Genomic DNA, 17740 nt, shown 5'->3' with positions numbered 1-17740 from the left:
AAAAGCTTGCACCTGATTATTTTAGAGAGCAGGAAAAATGGAGACATGAAGAAATAATGGCTGATGTGTATGGAAATGTCTATTCTGGAATTAAGCAAATTAGGACAAATGGACGTACAAAGAAATTTAAATTCAAAATAAAAAGTTAATAGCTTTTCATATTGCTTCTGTTTAGTTCTAAGAACTATTTACTACAATATATATGAGGCCAAGGGGTAACGAATATTTAAAAGAACTGTAGGCATTTATAAGAAAAATAGGAAAAAACTATGTTTATAGAAGTAGTATAAAAATACTTCTGGAAAGAATGCAAGTCCTCTTTCTATAGGATGGAGGGAACTTCGTGTGAGATATTTGAAAATTGTAATGCAGAGATTATTAGACCTCCTTCTGCATCGTTAACAATTATGGAACAGTTCACTAAATTATTATTTATGAAATTAATTTTGTACTGTGTAAACACTGAGAGATTCTACTCATTGTCCTGTTAGAATAGGCACTGTACAAACCAGTGAAGTGGAGCACTGGTCTGGTTTCTACTGAGGTACCTACTTTGTAAATCCATCAGTGTTGGCAGCTCCTTGGAATCCAGAACTAGTTTTTTTTTTTAATGTTGTGGTAACCTGGACTACATTCTGGGTTATGGATGACTGGTATTTTTTCCACCAGCATATAAGGAGTGCCTGTGAAATAAACTTTTTTTTTCCCTTCTTTTTCATTACATACTTGCTTTTCATCACACATCAACAAATATGCCCAGTTCTGGAGCCATTTTGCATATCAAATATATAGCTGGAGAATGTCATGTGCTTGTTAGCAGGACACGCAAGAATACTGCATGAAGTGTTTTTATTTCTGTAGACTCAAAAGAAACTTTTAACATTGTGTGATTGAGTAGCAAATAAATAATACATATTGAAGTAGTCTAATGTAAGACTTTTTAAAAAAGCTGGAAACTGAAAGAATAGAGTCTTAATGTCTGCTGAAAATAGAAGGCAGTTTCTTGTTATTAACAAATTCTAGGGGACTGGTTATGAATTGGGATACTGTCTTTTTTTCTACTCTAGATCCATGTATGACATCCTTTAACAGATGCTTAGAGAACTGCTTAAAGAGATCATTTTGAGAAAGGTAGTCTAACCAAAAAATGTAAATATTTTGAGTAAAGATTACTTATTTTTCATTGTCCCTTTCGGTTTTGGGACAGCAAGCTCAAAGAAAAACCCTTCAAGTGTAAACAGATTTTTTTGGATTGTGCCCTGCCCTCAGCCCTCAGACTTCTGGCCACGTTTCAAATTCAGTAGGCACTTCTTCAAAACACAGAAATGAGTCAAAACCAACTGTAACCATAAAGCTGATTCTCATTTGGCCATAGATAAAATTGTATTGACATAGGTAGTTTAAAAAATACTTTTCAACATATGGAAAGAATAACCAACTAGAGCGTCTCTTGAAGTCAGTGATTGTATGAAGATGTATTTATGGCAGTGCAGGGAAACACACTTTCACCAAGGAATTTGAAGATAAGTTTTTTTTTTCTTTCATGAGTATAAGGAGAAAAACTTAATACAGCAAAAAATGGGTATTTTGAACAGTGTACGGTGTTCTGTGATTTTCTTTTTTTTATTCCCAAATATAAAAGATGACAGATTATTGTGTTTTGTTTAAGAATTATCTATTTTTACTTTGTGTGTATATGTAGGCAATTAATCAGACAGCAAAATCAACAGAAGTTATATCTTTGATTAATGTTATTGAAAGCTAGTGGTTGTTGTTTCCTGATTCTTTTCCATTTTCAGTACATTTGACAGTGCTTCATGTTCAGTCAGCTTTATTGATTTCTGTATAGTCAGTTAGGTCAGGGGAAGTGTTTTGTGTCTGTGTGGGGGTTTTTTTGATTTTTTTTTTTTTTTTTTTTTTTTTTTTTTTTGAAATGATCTTTCTAAACATGAACAGTGGAGCAGCAAAAAACTTTTTAAATTAGAGAGTAAAAAAAGGACATTTAGATATACTGGTTATCTCATGTTCTTCTAGGAACTGGCTTTTTAAGATACTAAGCAAATATACGTGGTACTCTCCCTCAGAAGAAAATAGGATGGGGAACCTTAAAATGAATACAAAATATTTTGTGTAATTAAGAGAACTTGCCTTCTCAAAAGATTCTGTACTATAACTTAGTAAATGGGCTAACTGCTCATTATTATGGGCCAAGATTCTGGACCTATTCTGGGGTAAGTAAGCCCTCCAAAATGAAGTTTTTCTGAACTTGATTTTAATTCTTCTTGATGTTTCTGCTCTTAGAAATTAGAGGAAATATTTGTTTCAAAGGTTTTATTTGCCTTTCTGGAATGCTAAATGCCAACAACTCTTTAGATTCCATAAAATAAAATAAAAAATTTTTTTTTGAATTGATAATTTGGATACATACTGAATTTATTGACTTCATAGGGAAGTACTGATGCTCTGCACTTTCAGATGTCAGACTTTGTTACTTACATTTCCGAGTATGGATTCACCCAGCTAACATTAAAGGCTGAGTTTTGAATCTCCTGATAAAGTAATACAAGTTAAAATAATCAGTATCCCTAACTGATCTTTAATTTTCCACTTGTTTTGAAACTTAAGGAAGAAAATGAGTTTGTTACAATAATGTGTCAAGATATTTTGCTCTTAAGTCCTATCTGTTATAGTATTAGATTTTAGTCTGGCACAGTGGTCATCTTCAAGAAATAATTATTCTTCTCGCTATATCATGCTGTAGTTAAGGGTTCCCTATTATTATTTTGTTAGTATAGTCCAGTTTGAAATGTCATTTAATTGAAAAAGATATATGAATAAATTTGTAACTGATGCATGAAATGTTAAGGAGCACTGCATGACCTTTTACATCTTTTATGTTTATCAACAATAATACAGATTTGTTTAACATAATAATAGAATACACAAATTGCAATCACTAAGAGTTATTTTTTGAAAGATAGAGACTTCTGATAATAAAATACGGATTTATTTTCAAGTTTTTATATTTTAAATTCCTGGTATGAAGTATGATTTTTGACTTACTGATATCTTTCTTGTTTTAGATTATGGCATGTAAAATTTAGCCCCCAGTGAAATTAATACATCTATCCAGATTCTTTGCAGTTAAAGTGTAGTGTTTGTTCAATGCCCACCTGAAGAAACTTTTGCTGCACTATTGTATATTATAAATTACAAGCCTAATAAGGGTAATGTAATGCAAATATGCCATATAATTCTATACTTTTAGGTGAAAAGGGGAAGATAACAGTGATAATCTTGTGCAAAATATGTTTTACCAAGTACTACGCAACTACTATAAGCACTTTTATGAAAGGATGAGGATAGGTAAGGTTCTCTTCTCATACGAGTTTATGATTATTTTCCATAAATAATTCATTAGTACAAAGTGAAATGCATTTTGTCTTTTTTTTTTTTTTTTTTGTCTTTTTTTAAATTTAAAAGGCACAAAATTAATTTCAGGATATATCTGTATAAAACTCACTCAACAGGTCTATAGTTGACCTAGTATTAGCATCTCTATACTTTTGCTGCAATTTGTTTTATTTTTTAGTATTTACATTCTTGGGAGATTTTAATTACAGTTTGACTCTTTATTTCTGTTTCTCAAGCACTGTTTTGTTATTGTTCTTTTGTTTTTTTGTTCCCCCCCCCCCCATTTAATGTGCTAGTTGTCTTTTCTGGTCTCTGTCCAAGACATGTAAGAATGATAGTATGCTTCCTAACACACTACACCTACTCTCTCCCTCTCTGAGGAGAAGAGATCAGCACCCGAATTAGTTAGGCAGCGTTGTTACAAGATTAGGTAAGGCCACTGGAGGGAAACGTAGGTAGTTCAGCATCCTTGGGAGTCCTCAGCCGTTAAGAAAGATCTCTCTTGGTTGCACAATAGTATTTATGTACTCATTTTTCTATTTTTATAGATCTTGTTACAGGTCGATATGTATCTTGGTATGTGCCCAGTATTTACAGATATTTTCAGGTATCTTTATAATTCTGCTCTAACTGTATTATTGCTTCTCTTAAAGTGAGAACTTTGGGGGAGGGTGTGAGGTTAGGTGGGTAAATTGATTTGCTGCTGTTCTTTTACACATAGGTTTTGCAGAAAATTACTAAAATTGCCATCAGGTCCTAGAATTGGTCTGTCCTGGGTTGTACCTCCAATCAGTCTCATTTACATCAGTCAGACACTGTGAAGTGATTGTTCTAATCAAATCAAATACTGCACCATTGCTACGATGAAGTTTCTAATGCTTGGGCATTTAGTTGATTGGCTTGGAAAGAGCTCGTACGCCCCAAACTGTGGTGTAACAAGCTGAAAAATTATGAAGAGAATGATACAGTTGAAATTTTGTTCAAGGTACACCTACATTGATAGAAAGAAACTTTTATCTAGGATTGACAGGGTTAGCCCTGCGGTGTATCCATGGCTGTGTATGCATTCTGCTTCTTTTGAGGAGAACTAGAGAAGACCCAGTCGAAGGAAGGAGTGGAAAAGGGAGGTTTTATATACCTCCCTTAATGGGGAAAATAATTCAGAAGTGCAGGAAGGCTTTTTCTTAGCTATGGTGAATTGTGAGATCTCTAGTTAGCACTAAATTCCCAGATATCTTTTATTCTCATCAGGGAGCAACTGAGAGACTGAAGCTGAGAAATGACTACCTCCATTTCACTGCTTCTCCATTGTAGGAAGCAACAGGGTAAATTCCCTTAAAAAAAATGAAAAAAAAAAGTCAGCACTGAGACAGCCAGCTGCAGTGATCACTTTCTTTTTTAATATGTTTTCATATGCGGGCCCAATTTATATAGTTTGCTGTAACCATTCACTTGCTCCAACCATTTCTTTCCCCTAACAGTAACAGGCTCATCATTTCTGAAAAGGTAGGATGCTCTGGCACAGCAGGTAAGTTGATTTTACTGCTAATTTCAAGGGAGAAAACTGCATGAATCTAAACCCTTCATTTTCCTTTTATCGTAGTTTCTCATGAAATACACGTTCACAGTTTTATTTTTCAGAAAAAATAACTAGGAGGAGTGCAAAGAGATCTGAATAGCTCTTTCTTACCAGCTAGTTTGGTAGGTTTTCTGTAGTGTTAAGCTGCTAGTTAGCTGGCTTTCAGTAGGCTTAACTGAGAGAGATGTAGACTAAAGGGGAAGATTTAAGCTTGATGGTTCCTTCGTGTGAAACTGCTAGAATCCCAAATTCTAAGTAGTTATCTTCAACTACACGTTCCCAAAAGGAGGGAGGGAACACAAAAGCATACTTGCTGGTAGTGCTGGGCATCTACCTGAAAACAAAAAAACTATTCAAATCTGAAATACATGAGGTTGCCGAGCAAAGCTGAAACTTAAGTGTTATTTGCATGCCACATAAGACTTTTACTGGATGTAGCAGAGAAGGGAAAGTAATGATTTGGGATAATCTTCTCAAAGGGTCAATTAGAGCAAAATCATCTGAATAGTAAAGACCCCAGTTGCTTTTCAAAATGAGAAATTGAAGTTTAAAAGAAATGCAAGTTTGGGGCTTTTATTCTTAACCATGTTCAGGCATAGCTCTTAAGGATAAAAGTGGGAGTACATCCTTTGTACGGACTGAAGAATTCACGTGAGAATTTGTTTACCTAAGCAAGTTACCTTTAAAATACAGAAGATACAGAAACTTCTTATTACTGCAACTGTGACTTTGTAAATTTTTTTTGTTCTTAACCATAAAGACTAAGTCTCCTTGAGATGTAGTTAGTGTGTCAGAAATATTTGTTTTTCATATCTTTAATTGCGTAATAGTTGATCTCAACAAGCAGTTCTTGGGCAGAGGACCCGTCTTTGCAGTCTGCTGCCCTTTTCAAAAGGAGACTGAGCTGTTCTGAGCAGCAAGTATGAGCAGCGATTCAAGTACCTGAAATTCTCCTCTTCCTCGGCCTCCCAGGGATCCAGGCTTGCTGCTCCTACTTCTGGGAGGGAAACCTGCACTAGCAGCAGCAGTTGCCACGCTCTTGCTACGAGCATGGCCTGCCTCACCTGGCAGCAGCAACCCTCCCAGGCCCATTGCTCCTCAGACAACATTTAGCAGTCTCGGAGTGGTGTGTGCAGGAGCAGCTGTTGCTGATGGAAGGCAAGGCTGTTTGTACGGGAGAAGGAGAGGAGGGGAAGGACCTACTTGCGCAGACCATGGAAGGTAGCGGTCTGTTGGGGAGGTGGGGAGGGCACTGAAAAGAATTGGAAATGCTGGAAGGAAGGGGCAAGGGACTATAAAAGCTGGGTGTGAATGCCATGGCTGCTGAAGTTAGACCACCCTGGTATAGCGCAGCATATAGAAATTCCTTGAACTGGCATTAACATTCTTTTAGCATGCTCTTGTTTAAAAATAAAAACAGTAAATTGCTAAATTATTGGAAAATATTATAACCATGTGCATTCTTCATGTAGAAAATGCTAAAACCACTTCAGTTTGTGTGGGAGTTCCTTACATTTTTAATTATGTTCGTATGTGGCTATAATGAGAGGATGACTCATTCTTGGTGTACTGCATTGCACTATTGTGTGGTGAATGAACCTGCATCAACACATTTGGGTATATATGACTTTCCCATCAAAAGGAAATTATGTAATATTTATTAAAGCTGGTATGCGACAGTGTCAGAAACTAGATGTACGGTGGGAGGGATCAAGAGAAGAAAGGTTTTGGTAGTGTTTGACTTCCTTTTAAATTTTTTTGCCGTCTGTAGTGCTAACATTCTTTAATGTGATATCCTTATATGATGTCCTTCCACAAGTCTTGGCTGCTTATATTTCACTGTAAATGGAGGTACATGATTCCGGATGAATTGCATGAAAACACAATGTGAAAGCTATCAGCAATGTCATAGAGAATCATGTGATACAGTGATTACATGAGACTGTTATTAACATATTTTATGATATGTCTTAAGCCAATATAATCTGGATTTCTTTCCTCTTATTTTCCCTTGTACAGAACCAAGAAGTTGCATTAGGCACTTCTGACTAACCTTAGGTTATGGCGTTTGTCCATCAAATGTGCTCATCAGCATGGATGGTGTGATTTCCTCCCCACAAATTGGAATCTCCTTCCCTCCCTCCTTTAGAAGATTTTAGTCAGACAATCCTATGAGCTCATCTGGTCTGCTCTCCAGTGTATTAATAGTCGTTACATTTCATCACTTAAAACTGTTGGACTCAAGATATAGCATTGAGTTAGACTAGGGTATTACCAGACTCTGGGGACTAAACTTTTGTTTGTCATTTAGTGCTGAATAGCAGGGAGTTGATTAGAAAAAATATGCTCAGATGAAAATACTTGTGTTGTGTGTCATATTTCTGCATAACATCTTGAGAGGCTGCCATCTGCATCTAAATAAATAAATAAACTAGATTCCTCTTAAAAGAGCTTCCTTGCAGAAAAACAGCTAATTTTCAGCCTTATACACATAGCCTAGCCCTGATAGTGTGCCCTCCAAACATTTCCTTCTGGCAACCTCTGCTTCCCACTGAGTTTCATGCAGAATATTCTGCCTCCCACAATGTTTGAATATGCTGGCAATGAAAAACTGTGTAGGCAAGAGATTTAAAGCTTCTGTTGAGGTCATCCCATTTAAGGGCTTTCCTCTGCTATTAGCGATTTCTACCTTTAGTGTCCTTTTCCGCTCAGAAAAAAGAAGAGGGCTTAGAGGATTCCTTCCTAAATCTTTGCAGCATAATCTGTGGATTTTCTCTCCCTTGTAAAAGGGAAAGTTGAGTTGGCATAAGAAGCTTTATGAATACAAGAGAATTATGGAAAATTTCATTTTTTAACAAAGGAGGGGTGTTGATTGTTTTGGGGTATGTCTTTTTTTTCTTCCCCTTTATACTCTTGCAATTGCCTATGTTGTAATATTCAAAGATGTTTCTATTTGTATATTACATGTACCAGGAGCTTGAGTCCAGGGACAACCTAATGTGAATAAATTTGAGATAGAAGGTGTCACAAACACACTATATTTATCCTTGCATAATGAGGGCTATAAAATTCTGCAAAAGTAAGGAAAAAGTTCAAATTATTGGCAGTTAGTTTCAGGAATATCCTCAACTTCCCTATATTGATCCCTTCCAAAGGTGCAGAAGATCCTGGCAAAAAGAATGGATTTTTTTTTTCTTTTTTCTCCAGAAAGCATTTGGATCATTTTTCCCCATGAATTTCTAGAGTGTCTTCCTCAATTTAATTCCGTCTGAATGAAGCTCCTTCTAAATATTCAACTCACACTGCTTCCTTGAGGGAATGAAGACATACAGCCCCAGATTTATGTCAGGCAACATAGCCCAATCCAACTGAAGCCCTTCAGTTTAGTACTGTAGTTAAACATTAAGTAGAAGTACTTCCTAAGCCTGTTTGCACAATGTCTTTTCTTCTTCTACCTGTCCCTCTTACCATCCATAGTTTTGACTGTTCATTCCTGTTCCGGTGCGAAATGCTTCAGTTTATACAAACCCACTTAAAGGGTTGAGTAGGAGTTGAAACAAGAAGGCAGTGGGCAAAGGAGGGGAATCTTTAAGCTGTGTTTATTGCTCAGATGACCATTTCCTAGATGTCTAGTTTGTGTGAGAGCTAAAAACATCTGGAAAAGTGGTAGAGAGTGATTTATTTATTTTTTTTACTTTTTTTAAAAAAAAGAGTAGGTATCTTTACTGAGCAAGGACTTTTATTACAACGAGTAGAAGTACAGGGATAACTCTGAAGTCTCCTAATTAAAGAGCTCTTAGATGTTTCTCTTAACTCCTACACAATACACAAATCTGCTACCTCCTTTGTAGAAGTAAACAGTGTTGCTTAGGAAGAGCAATATGTAATCCATGAACATAAAAATATCTGAAGTGAGTTTTACAGCTCGGAAAGCTTGTTTTATACCTTAACTAAGCTAATACAGGGTCTTTTTTAATGAAGATTTACCTTAACAATCTGGCACTCTTCACTGGAGCTGTGTCCCTGTGGATGATGAGAGTGGAATTAACTGATTTGAAACCTTACTTTAGCCCAGAAATTTGTAATTCAGATCCAAATCAATGAACCCAGGCTACATTTTGCAACATGACTTTCTTTTTTGAATTGCCTGATTAACAAAGATGCAGGTCACAAAAAGGTAGAAGCTGAACACATTTAAAAAGCCAGTGCTTTTCAGAAAAATATGTCCCTATTCTTTACTCAGCTCTGTGATAATGTTAATTGTCACTATCTAGCAGGTAATCTAATGAATGGGATAAATTGGGTGGTATCTGATTAGTCAAGAAAATTTCCATGATTCGGTCTTGCTCTTAAGGTCCTATTTTTTGTTTTGCTCCCAGTCAGATGATGATAAACCTTATCTTAAGGCTTAAAGGTTTCTTAGGGCTGATCTGGTCAAGGTGAATATCTCCAAGGATGGAGATTCCACACCTCTCTTGGGGATGCTTGCACCACTGTCCAACTGCCCTCATTATGAACTTCTTTTCTCCTCCTAAAATTTAATCAGAATTTCCCTGGTTGCAACTTGTGTCCATTTGTCCTTGTCCTTTCATGTAAAGCTCCAAGAAGAAGCTAGTTCTGCTTCTGTACAGCCACCTGTTAGGTAAAGACATCAATAAGATCCTCGGCTTTCATTAAGTGCGTCTTCCCAAAGTGTCATTCCATCCTACAGAGACTGCAGAAACCACCAGCTGAAAGGTTTTTGCCCTTGCTTGTTAGCTTTCAGTTTTGTGAGTCTGATTTTTGAGGAAAGAAGAGGGAATTTTAGTTATGCAATAGATGAAAGCACATAGCCAGGTTAGGTTTGTAAACTCTATTGCTGTTGTAAACAATGTTGCTGTTCAATATTAGTCACTGTTTGAATTGTTTGAATAGTTGGACATGTGGCTTCACAGTCTTTGTTGTAAAGCTGGAGAATTTGAATGATCAATAAGGCTCCTTAAACAGGTATCTGTTATGAGGTGGGAATTCTGTGGCATGTATCCCAGAGTCAGTTTAAATGCCCTAGAAAGGTAAGGCCCCATTGACTCTGTCTTTAGAGGTCCAGTAGCTTCAAGCTAGTAAGATGGTATGTGTTTATAATAAGTCTGTTACTCAAATGCTTTTTCTCCATTTAGAAATACCTAACGTCTTAAGTTTAAGAGCTGTGTTAGAACAATGTGTCACTGAAGCCATAAATATTGGCCTGTTCTCAAATTATGGTAGCACTGAAACTGGGCATGTGGAAAACAGCTTTTTTATTTTATTTTTTTAAAAACCTCAGGGATGTTCTGGCTGCAACTTCGGCTAAAGGAGGTCTTCATCAGCTTAGTTCATCTTTGTACTGAGGCAGAATCAAACAAGTGTGCTTTTCCTGACAAGGGTTATATCCTATTTTTAAAATGCTTCCATAATGGGGATTAAACCATCCCTAACTGACCTTTTATACTGCTTTGATTAGAAAAGTCATCTTCCTTTTTCTCTCTGATATCTTTTAATCGATACAGGTTAAGCCAATGCCATTTAGTAGTTTTTCTTCCAGTGAACAAGAACAATTCCTGTTTAATTTCAATGTGCTATTTAAAAAAAAAATTGTCAAGTCTCTGTAATTCTTTCTCTAGACTAAATAAACTCTATTCTTTCTATCTTTTCTCCTAGGTCATATTTTAAAATCTTATTGTAGTTGCTCATCTCCTGTGGAATGTCTGAAGTATTTCTCTGTAGGTGTGGTGCCCCAAACTGGATTGTTTCAGCAGATACTTCACAAGTACTTAGAAGAATGCATTATCTCCCTGCATATGTATGTTTTCCCTATTAATATGTCTTAGATTTGGTCTCTGCCCCCCCCCACACTTTAACATCATGTTATTGTTATTGTTGATGTTGTTAACTCCAGAACCTTTTCTGTGTACTCCTCCCTAGCTTATTATTGGGGAATAATTAGGGATTTTTTCTAGCTTGTTATTAGGGATTTTTTGTGTATTAGCTTTATTTTTCTTCTACAAGAGTAAAAATTTGCTCTTCAAACCATCTTCCAAGTTCAGTGATGTACTTCAGAAATGTGCCTTTCTGAAAGCTTGTAGTCCTTTCAGTTTGGTGTAACCTAGGGATTTCATTAAGTATAGTCAGTATTCAAGAATGCTGACTACAATTGGCAAACCTTGGAACTTGAAATGTCCTCTTCAGTTGATAGTGTATGGATGGTAGTTTTTCTGCCTATGTTTTTCCAACCAGTCATGTATTCTGCGGTGTGCGCACACAGAGGTTATTACCCTTAGGCAATAGTTCCTCGTTATGTGAACAATGCCAAAAGCATCTACTCCGTCTGCTTTTTTTGCCCTTATAACTAGGTCATTTACTTGATTTCAAGCAACTTGCAGATTTCTTTTTTTTTGTTTGTTTTTGTTTTTTACTGTGTGGGTGGGAGCAGGAGCCAAAATTTCACCAAATAAAGGAAAATTGAGGAATGTACTTTGATAGATAGGGGTACTTCTATCATTTGATACAAATAAAATGATAGAAACGGGAAAGAGCCAAACTGTTGCTTTCAAACAGTGTTATGTTATTCCCCTGTTTAGAAATCAGCATGGCAATCATCACATCCAAGAAATAAACTCACATTTGTATTTGCCCACTCCATCTACGCTTATAACCACCTGCCTCATTAACCCTAATAATCTGTCATAGCATGCTTTTATCCCCGTGTTTGTCTGGTCCAGCAGCTAAAATTGCCTTCAGAAATTTCTTTAGCTTGTTTTGCTGTTTCTCAAACTTAGACATGATATTTTCACCTGTGAGATTTTTCAAGTGCCCTCATTTTTTTCCCAGAAATTTCTCATATCTTTGTGAAGCTAAAAAAGGAGTTAAAGACAAGTCGCACCTTTGAATTGTTTTACTTGATACATTCACAGTGAAGCTTAATACCCTATTTGCATCTGCTGCATCAGTGAAGCTAGGTGTTATATTCTGCAATGGGAAGAAAATACGTTTCCTCCTTTTTCTCTTCAAAGAGATTGCTAGATTTTCTGTTTGTTTGTTCGTTCGTTTGAACTGGGACCAGAAGGGCATGCTTCACTGTCTTAGCACCAAACTGTGCTGCGTTCACTGTCCTACCTCCTTCTTTTGTACCCTTTGAGTTCTGGATACTTAAATCATGGCCCTTTCTTTAAGTGGGCTGTGTTTGCTGGCAACCTTTGAACTGCCCCGGGTAAGGTAATCCATAGTGCCATCAAGCCAAGAGTGACTTGGGCTACTTTAGTTTATGACTGCATCACGTTTTCGTCAGCTTCTGTAAATCAAAGTATGTGCTGTTCAGTTGCAAATTTGAAGCATTTTGCCTGTCAGATTTAAAATATCGCTGGTGATTATCAGCCTTAATGTATTTGTAGATGCGGCCTTCAGAAAGTATGGCTCACTGAGAGAGATCAGAGCAGATGATCGGATGTATGTTTGCAACACACAGCAAACCCCTTTTTTCCTTTCCCCCCTCCACATATATCTCTTTCGAGGCGGTGGATTTTGATTTCCTTTTTGTAGCACTAACGATGTATTTTGACCAAGGAACTCTGTAAGTGCTACTATTTTAAGTATTGATTTTGGAGGAGGAGTTATTTGCTGTGTGACTCTTTCCCATAGGAATCTTTCCCAGTATTTATAGTGCCTTGGCTCTCTGATTGCACAGCAACTTGCATTTTCAGTAGTTGATAATGCTGAATCAGTTGCACTTTCTCTGTCATTTTTAGCTCCAAACTTTCCAGAAGGTTATGTGCTGCTTGTTTGAATATTTTTTTTGTATACTTGTCCTTCCTCATACCGCACTCACAAATACTGCCATTCTTTGGGCTGTGCTGCTGTAAGTAAAAGTGGGCCATTTTTATATATTTTGTACTGTAATCTTCATCCATTTTTTAAAACAGTGCCATAGTTATCTTACTCTCTTTCCTCTGTGAAGATAAATGATTTATAAATCACTTAAGTTCAAGTATCTGAATTAGTAGCCTAGCTACTGGACTTTAGCTTTCTTAAATTAAGGTTTGTGATTCAGGATATAGGGGGAAAAGATTTATTCTTAAAATATCCTCTAAGTTGATAACACTAGAGTATCCACTGAATAGATGACTTTCAGCATTTATTTCATTGTCCTGCTTTTAGGTTTAAATAGTACAAAGCACAACAGCTTCTGGTTCCGTATGACAATTCGTATGACAACAATAGAGAGTTACGGAATTTTTTTTTATTCTCAAAACAGAATATCTGGTTAGGATGAAAACTAAAATCATAATGGGTCAGATCACTAATTATGATTTGGCAGAGCTCCAGTTCAGTGAATTTCTGCTTAGAACTTTTCCTGTCAGTGCTCTGGCTTCCTGTAACGAACTTAAAGAAACATCATGCGTATCCTAAAAAGCCTGGCTGTCTTTACGTCCTACCAGCAGAAATGCCTTTCATTTTTAAATTATTACTTTTTTGTGTGTGTGTACCTATTCAAATACCATAAGCAATGAAGCATTAATCAGTTGGGACTTTCATTAAAACCTTTGACTCTTACCTTAGACTCTTAAACTTGTCTACATATTCTAGAAAGTAACAGATCTAGCCAATGTTGATACCCGGAAAATCCCTGCTTTTTTTTTTTTTTTTTTTAATCCCAGTGTAGAGTGTTCTCCACTGTCCTACTGTCTGGTCATGCCAGAGGTCTAAGCTCGGTGAGAAGTCCAGATGGTTCTTTAGGCTAGTAGGGAATGCTGCAAATATACCAGGTTGGTCTAAAGCCTTAAGTTTTACCAAGACTGTGACAACTGGTAATCCCAGTTCCTATACACTAATGGTCTTTGCTGCCTCTTCCATTTCTTTTAGTCTTCTCATGGCTTTAACCAGGTGTTTGTGATTCTTGCTCAAGTCAGTCTAATAGGAGAAAGGCTTGGTAGCAAATCCTTTAATTATTTCTGTGACCTACAGAATGTAGATTGTTTAAAAATAAAATAAAGGAAGAAAAATCTAAGACCATGACTTGGGGAGAGAATTTTTAACTCTTGCATCTCAGCTGTGCTTTCTCATGACACATCTCATACGACTCTTCTGGAGTTAGTTGAGGTACACAGGATGGGTTATTTCAGCTGGGAGATGAGGTTCACTGTTTCCTTTCTATTAAAGATCGTACAATTAGTACTTTGTAAGCTTCTTCCAGTAACTTGCTATGATTGGCAATTAATGGTAGCATTTCCAGGATTTGGATTTCTGGCTTAGATTAAGCAAAAGTCAAGCACATAGTGCTTTTTCACTATCACATAGCTATGTTGTGGTGATATATGTATATTTTTTTTCTTATGGGGTTTTTTACCCTTTTCCAACATGAGCATACATTAAAGTCATTGGCAGGTGTTTTAATTAAATTGAAGCTGGTGTAATTCTAGTACTTAATTGCTGTATAATCATTTGGCTAGTTTACTATACTCTGATCTTTCCATGAAAGAGCTAATATATATTCAAAGCTTTATTTAATAAAAATTTTTTAATAAAAAGTTGCGTTTTACTTCTGAAGAAATACAGATATCTTTTAGGAGCGTGTTTTGTTTGGGGTGAAGTTCTCTTTACTCTTTTACGGTTGATGCAGGTACTAGCACGTTGTCTTATACTACTGCTATGTGGGGGAAAAAAGCGCTTTTTTGATATCTCAACACTTACTTCAGATCAGTACCTTTATTTCTCTTTGTTTTACCTTTACTCTTTCTGTCTTTTCATTTTAGTTTTTCAATAACTTTAATAAGGTTTTGCTTTTCAATAGTAAAAGGTTTCTTAGGTTTCAGTGTTCTTTCACTGTAATGCAGCTTTTCAGTTACTGTGAGGGGAAAAGATTCAGGTAATGGTAGCATGATAGAAATTAAAACTGCAGATAGCATTACTCTTCATTTCTAGCTTACTTGACAGGATTTAAACCACAAGAATCTGTAAGATTGGCTTGGAACACTTGATAATCGAGTGCCACAGGTTTCAGTGAGTAAAAATTCAGTTAAATATTACCAGGAAAATTGAAAGCTCATTCACCAAGATCTATGTAGAGTTTCTTCAGCAGAAGATACCTGGGCTTCCCCTTATAATTGTTGCTCTGCAGCCCCTTTTTTTGCCTGTTAATTTGAGCATAAAGTCCTATAGAAAAGGTTATTTCTTACTTTACTTGTTTGATCTTGGCAGCAATAGTTCAGTGTTTAAAATATTTAGACTTCTCTGGAACCTCAGTATTTGTGGTTGATTTGGGGGTTATTCGTTTTTTTCTTCTTTGTATTCTTTTTTTTTTTGTTAAAACTATCATTAAATATTTTAAATTGTGGAGCAGAGTAACAGGCAATAGACAAATTTTTAAAATTTAGAGGGGATCTCTTTTCTTTGTCAGTATATCTCTCTGAAAACATTGTGTGCTTGTATAAACTAAAGGAGTTCAATAGCCAAATAATCTGGTTGACTGAATTAGTTTGCCTGAAGTGTGCGCGATTCTGTGCCGTGAGCTATATGGCCATCCTTACAAGTGCAGCAGGTTACAGTCCATCTATTTTCTGCTGCTGTAGTGGTCAGGACTGCCAAAGCGCCGATACTTTTAGTCATGTGTCTTCTAGGGTGAAGGTTGGCTGGTGCATTCCAAGTGGCGTTGGCCTTTTTCCTCCAAACCTCCTGCTGGGGCTTCTGGACTACTCTTAAATGTCCCCCCGTCCCCCAAACTAAACTTCAGCATTAGAACTGACAGCGGAGACGTGACCCTTTGCTTTGAATTGCCCACTTTCACAATCTCTCAAGCTGGGGATAAACACAGATGTGCAGAGAAATGTATATGTGCTTCTGATGGTTTACCCAAAACTATGTTTCGCTTTTTCGACTTTATAGTAATACTGAATATGTACTTTGTCATATTCTGTAAGAGAAAATAAGCCTTAATGTTGTCGGATTAAATACGAGCAAGAAGCGAGTCTTTGCCAAGAGAGAATTAGGGCACTTTTTGAAATATAGGTTATAGATGTAAATTAGATCAGCACATATTAAACTGTTTTAATAGAGTTTAATACCAGAATCCACATAGTATGAGAATCAGTTAAACTGGCAAAAAATTACAAAACCTGAACTAAACAAAAACTGATTCTGCTGAATCACAAATGCAGCTCTGCTAAGCAGATGAGGAAATAATAGGGCAAATTAACCTCTTCCTTAGTATGATAGAAAAAGTAACATGCTTGCCAGGAAAAATTTAAAAAGAAAAAAAAGCTTTACATAGAATTTTTAGTGTGTGTATGTCTTTACACACATTGAAGTGGGCAGTGGTCTTCAGTGGATATAATTTTAACTGAAAATCTACCAAGAAAATGTTTTTCTGCCCAAGGGCAGTGTGTTTTGTAGCTTACCCTTCTTATGCTGGGAACACTGTGCTGCTGGAGTAGGGTCAGTGGGCTCTGAGCAGGCCAGGTGGGGACGGGGGCTGCTCACCAAATCGCAACCAGCCTCTGCTGGTGCCTAGCTAAGGGCTCCTGGCTTCGGCTCCTTTCCCCCCTCCCTTCTTTCTTGAAAAACTTCATTGGGCTTTTCTATCTTTTTATAATGTAAACCTTTGCTTCAAGTCACAGTGTAGAAGAGCGTCTCTGTGCTCTTGCCGCATCCTTTCCGCAACGGCACAGCCGAGAGCCCACCTTCTGCCTGCCAGCCCCAGGCCAGCAGCTGCAGAACGGCAGACGGCCAAAAGCACAGCCAGCGCAAGGGACCTTTCTGCAACTCTTGTTCAGCTACTGCATGCTGGTTTGGCTCACAAGGATGTTTCCCTGACAAAGTATTGCTTTAATTAGGGGAAAAAACGGAGGAACCTGAAGCCCCTCATGAGGGAACTGGCTCTGCTTTGGCTGGGACTTATGGAAAAAATGATTTCTCCTAGTATGCTTTGAAGGATCAGGTAACTTAAGGAGTCAGTAGAAGTAGTGTGGTAACAGGGAACTGTGCTGGAGGAAACAGGGAGCTACAACACTGCTGTAAATCAAAGGGGACAAAGTATCACTAAAAATGTGAATGTGTTGTCGTGAACAAATGCAAGAATATAAGGAATTCAGGGAAATGTGGGGGAGTCTTTAATGTCCTCCCTATTGTTTTATCAGATATTTCTGCCTCCCCCTGTAAGGAGAAAAGTGATTTTGTTGTGGTCCCCACTTAAAATGCCAGTAATTACGGAAGGATCGGACTAGCTTCACTTCTGTTGCTGCAACCTTGCCAAATTCTAGATAAACACCAAGCATTGCAGAAGGTCATCTCAGAGAGTTGCTCCCAGGGTAGACCGTGAACTACCCTGTGCAATCTGAAAGGCATTGCACAAAATTTATCCATATTTATGGATATGTGGATACCCATGTTTAATTTAAATAGTATTTTGATGTGTTTTAAAGCCAAGGAGAAACTTAGCAGTTTCCCCTGGTGAAAGCTCTTCATATTCCTTACCCTTGGAGAAAAGAGAATTGTCAGTTTTAATCTGATCATTTAAAGCTTCCTGTTACTACAGGCTATTTTTCTCATCATTATTTTGAAATTGTTATAAAGAAGGTTATCCTTTGTTGTACCTAGTCATAGAATCCAAGCTCCTGATTTGGAAATATTTTACAAATAAAGTGTTTTTTTAAATGAGAGCAATTGTCGCATCAGTCACTGCAGAGGGCAGTGGAGACTGCAATCCATAGGAATATTGTTATAGAAACAGCAAGAAACTGC

At 36.9% G+C, this 17740-nt stretch overlaps 1 protein-coding gene across 2 annotated transcripts in view; it reads left to right on the top strand.

Annotated features, from left to right (window-relative positions):
- Positions 1 to 17740, top strand: part of CDYL (chromodomain Y like) — a 105776-nt gene that overhangs the window by 59618 nt on the left and 28418 nt on the right. The window contains exon 1 of one of the 2 annotated variants that reach the window (XM_062568072.1): positions 4901 to 4942. The exons of the other annotated variant lie outside the window; for it this stretch is intronic. The gene's annotated coding sequence lies outside the window, so the exon portion shown is untranslated. Of the gene's footprint in view, positions 1 to 4900; positions 4943 to 17740 lie in introns of those variants that run through there. 2 annotated transcript variants of the gene reach the window in all.

The sequence above is a fragment of the Rhea pennata genome, chromosome 2 (assembly GCF_028389875.1).
Source record: "Rhea pennata isolate bPtePen1 chromosome 2, bPtePen1.pri, whole genome shotgun sequence".
In the NCBI taxonomy this organism is placed as follows: domain Eukaryota; kingdom Metazoa; phylum Chordata; class Aves; order Rheiformes; family Rheidae; genus Rhea; species Rhea pennata.
Note: the sequence above shows the minus strand (reverse complement) of the source record. Positions and strands in the feature narration are given on the sequence as shown.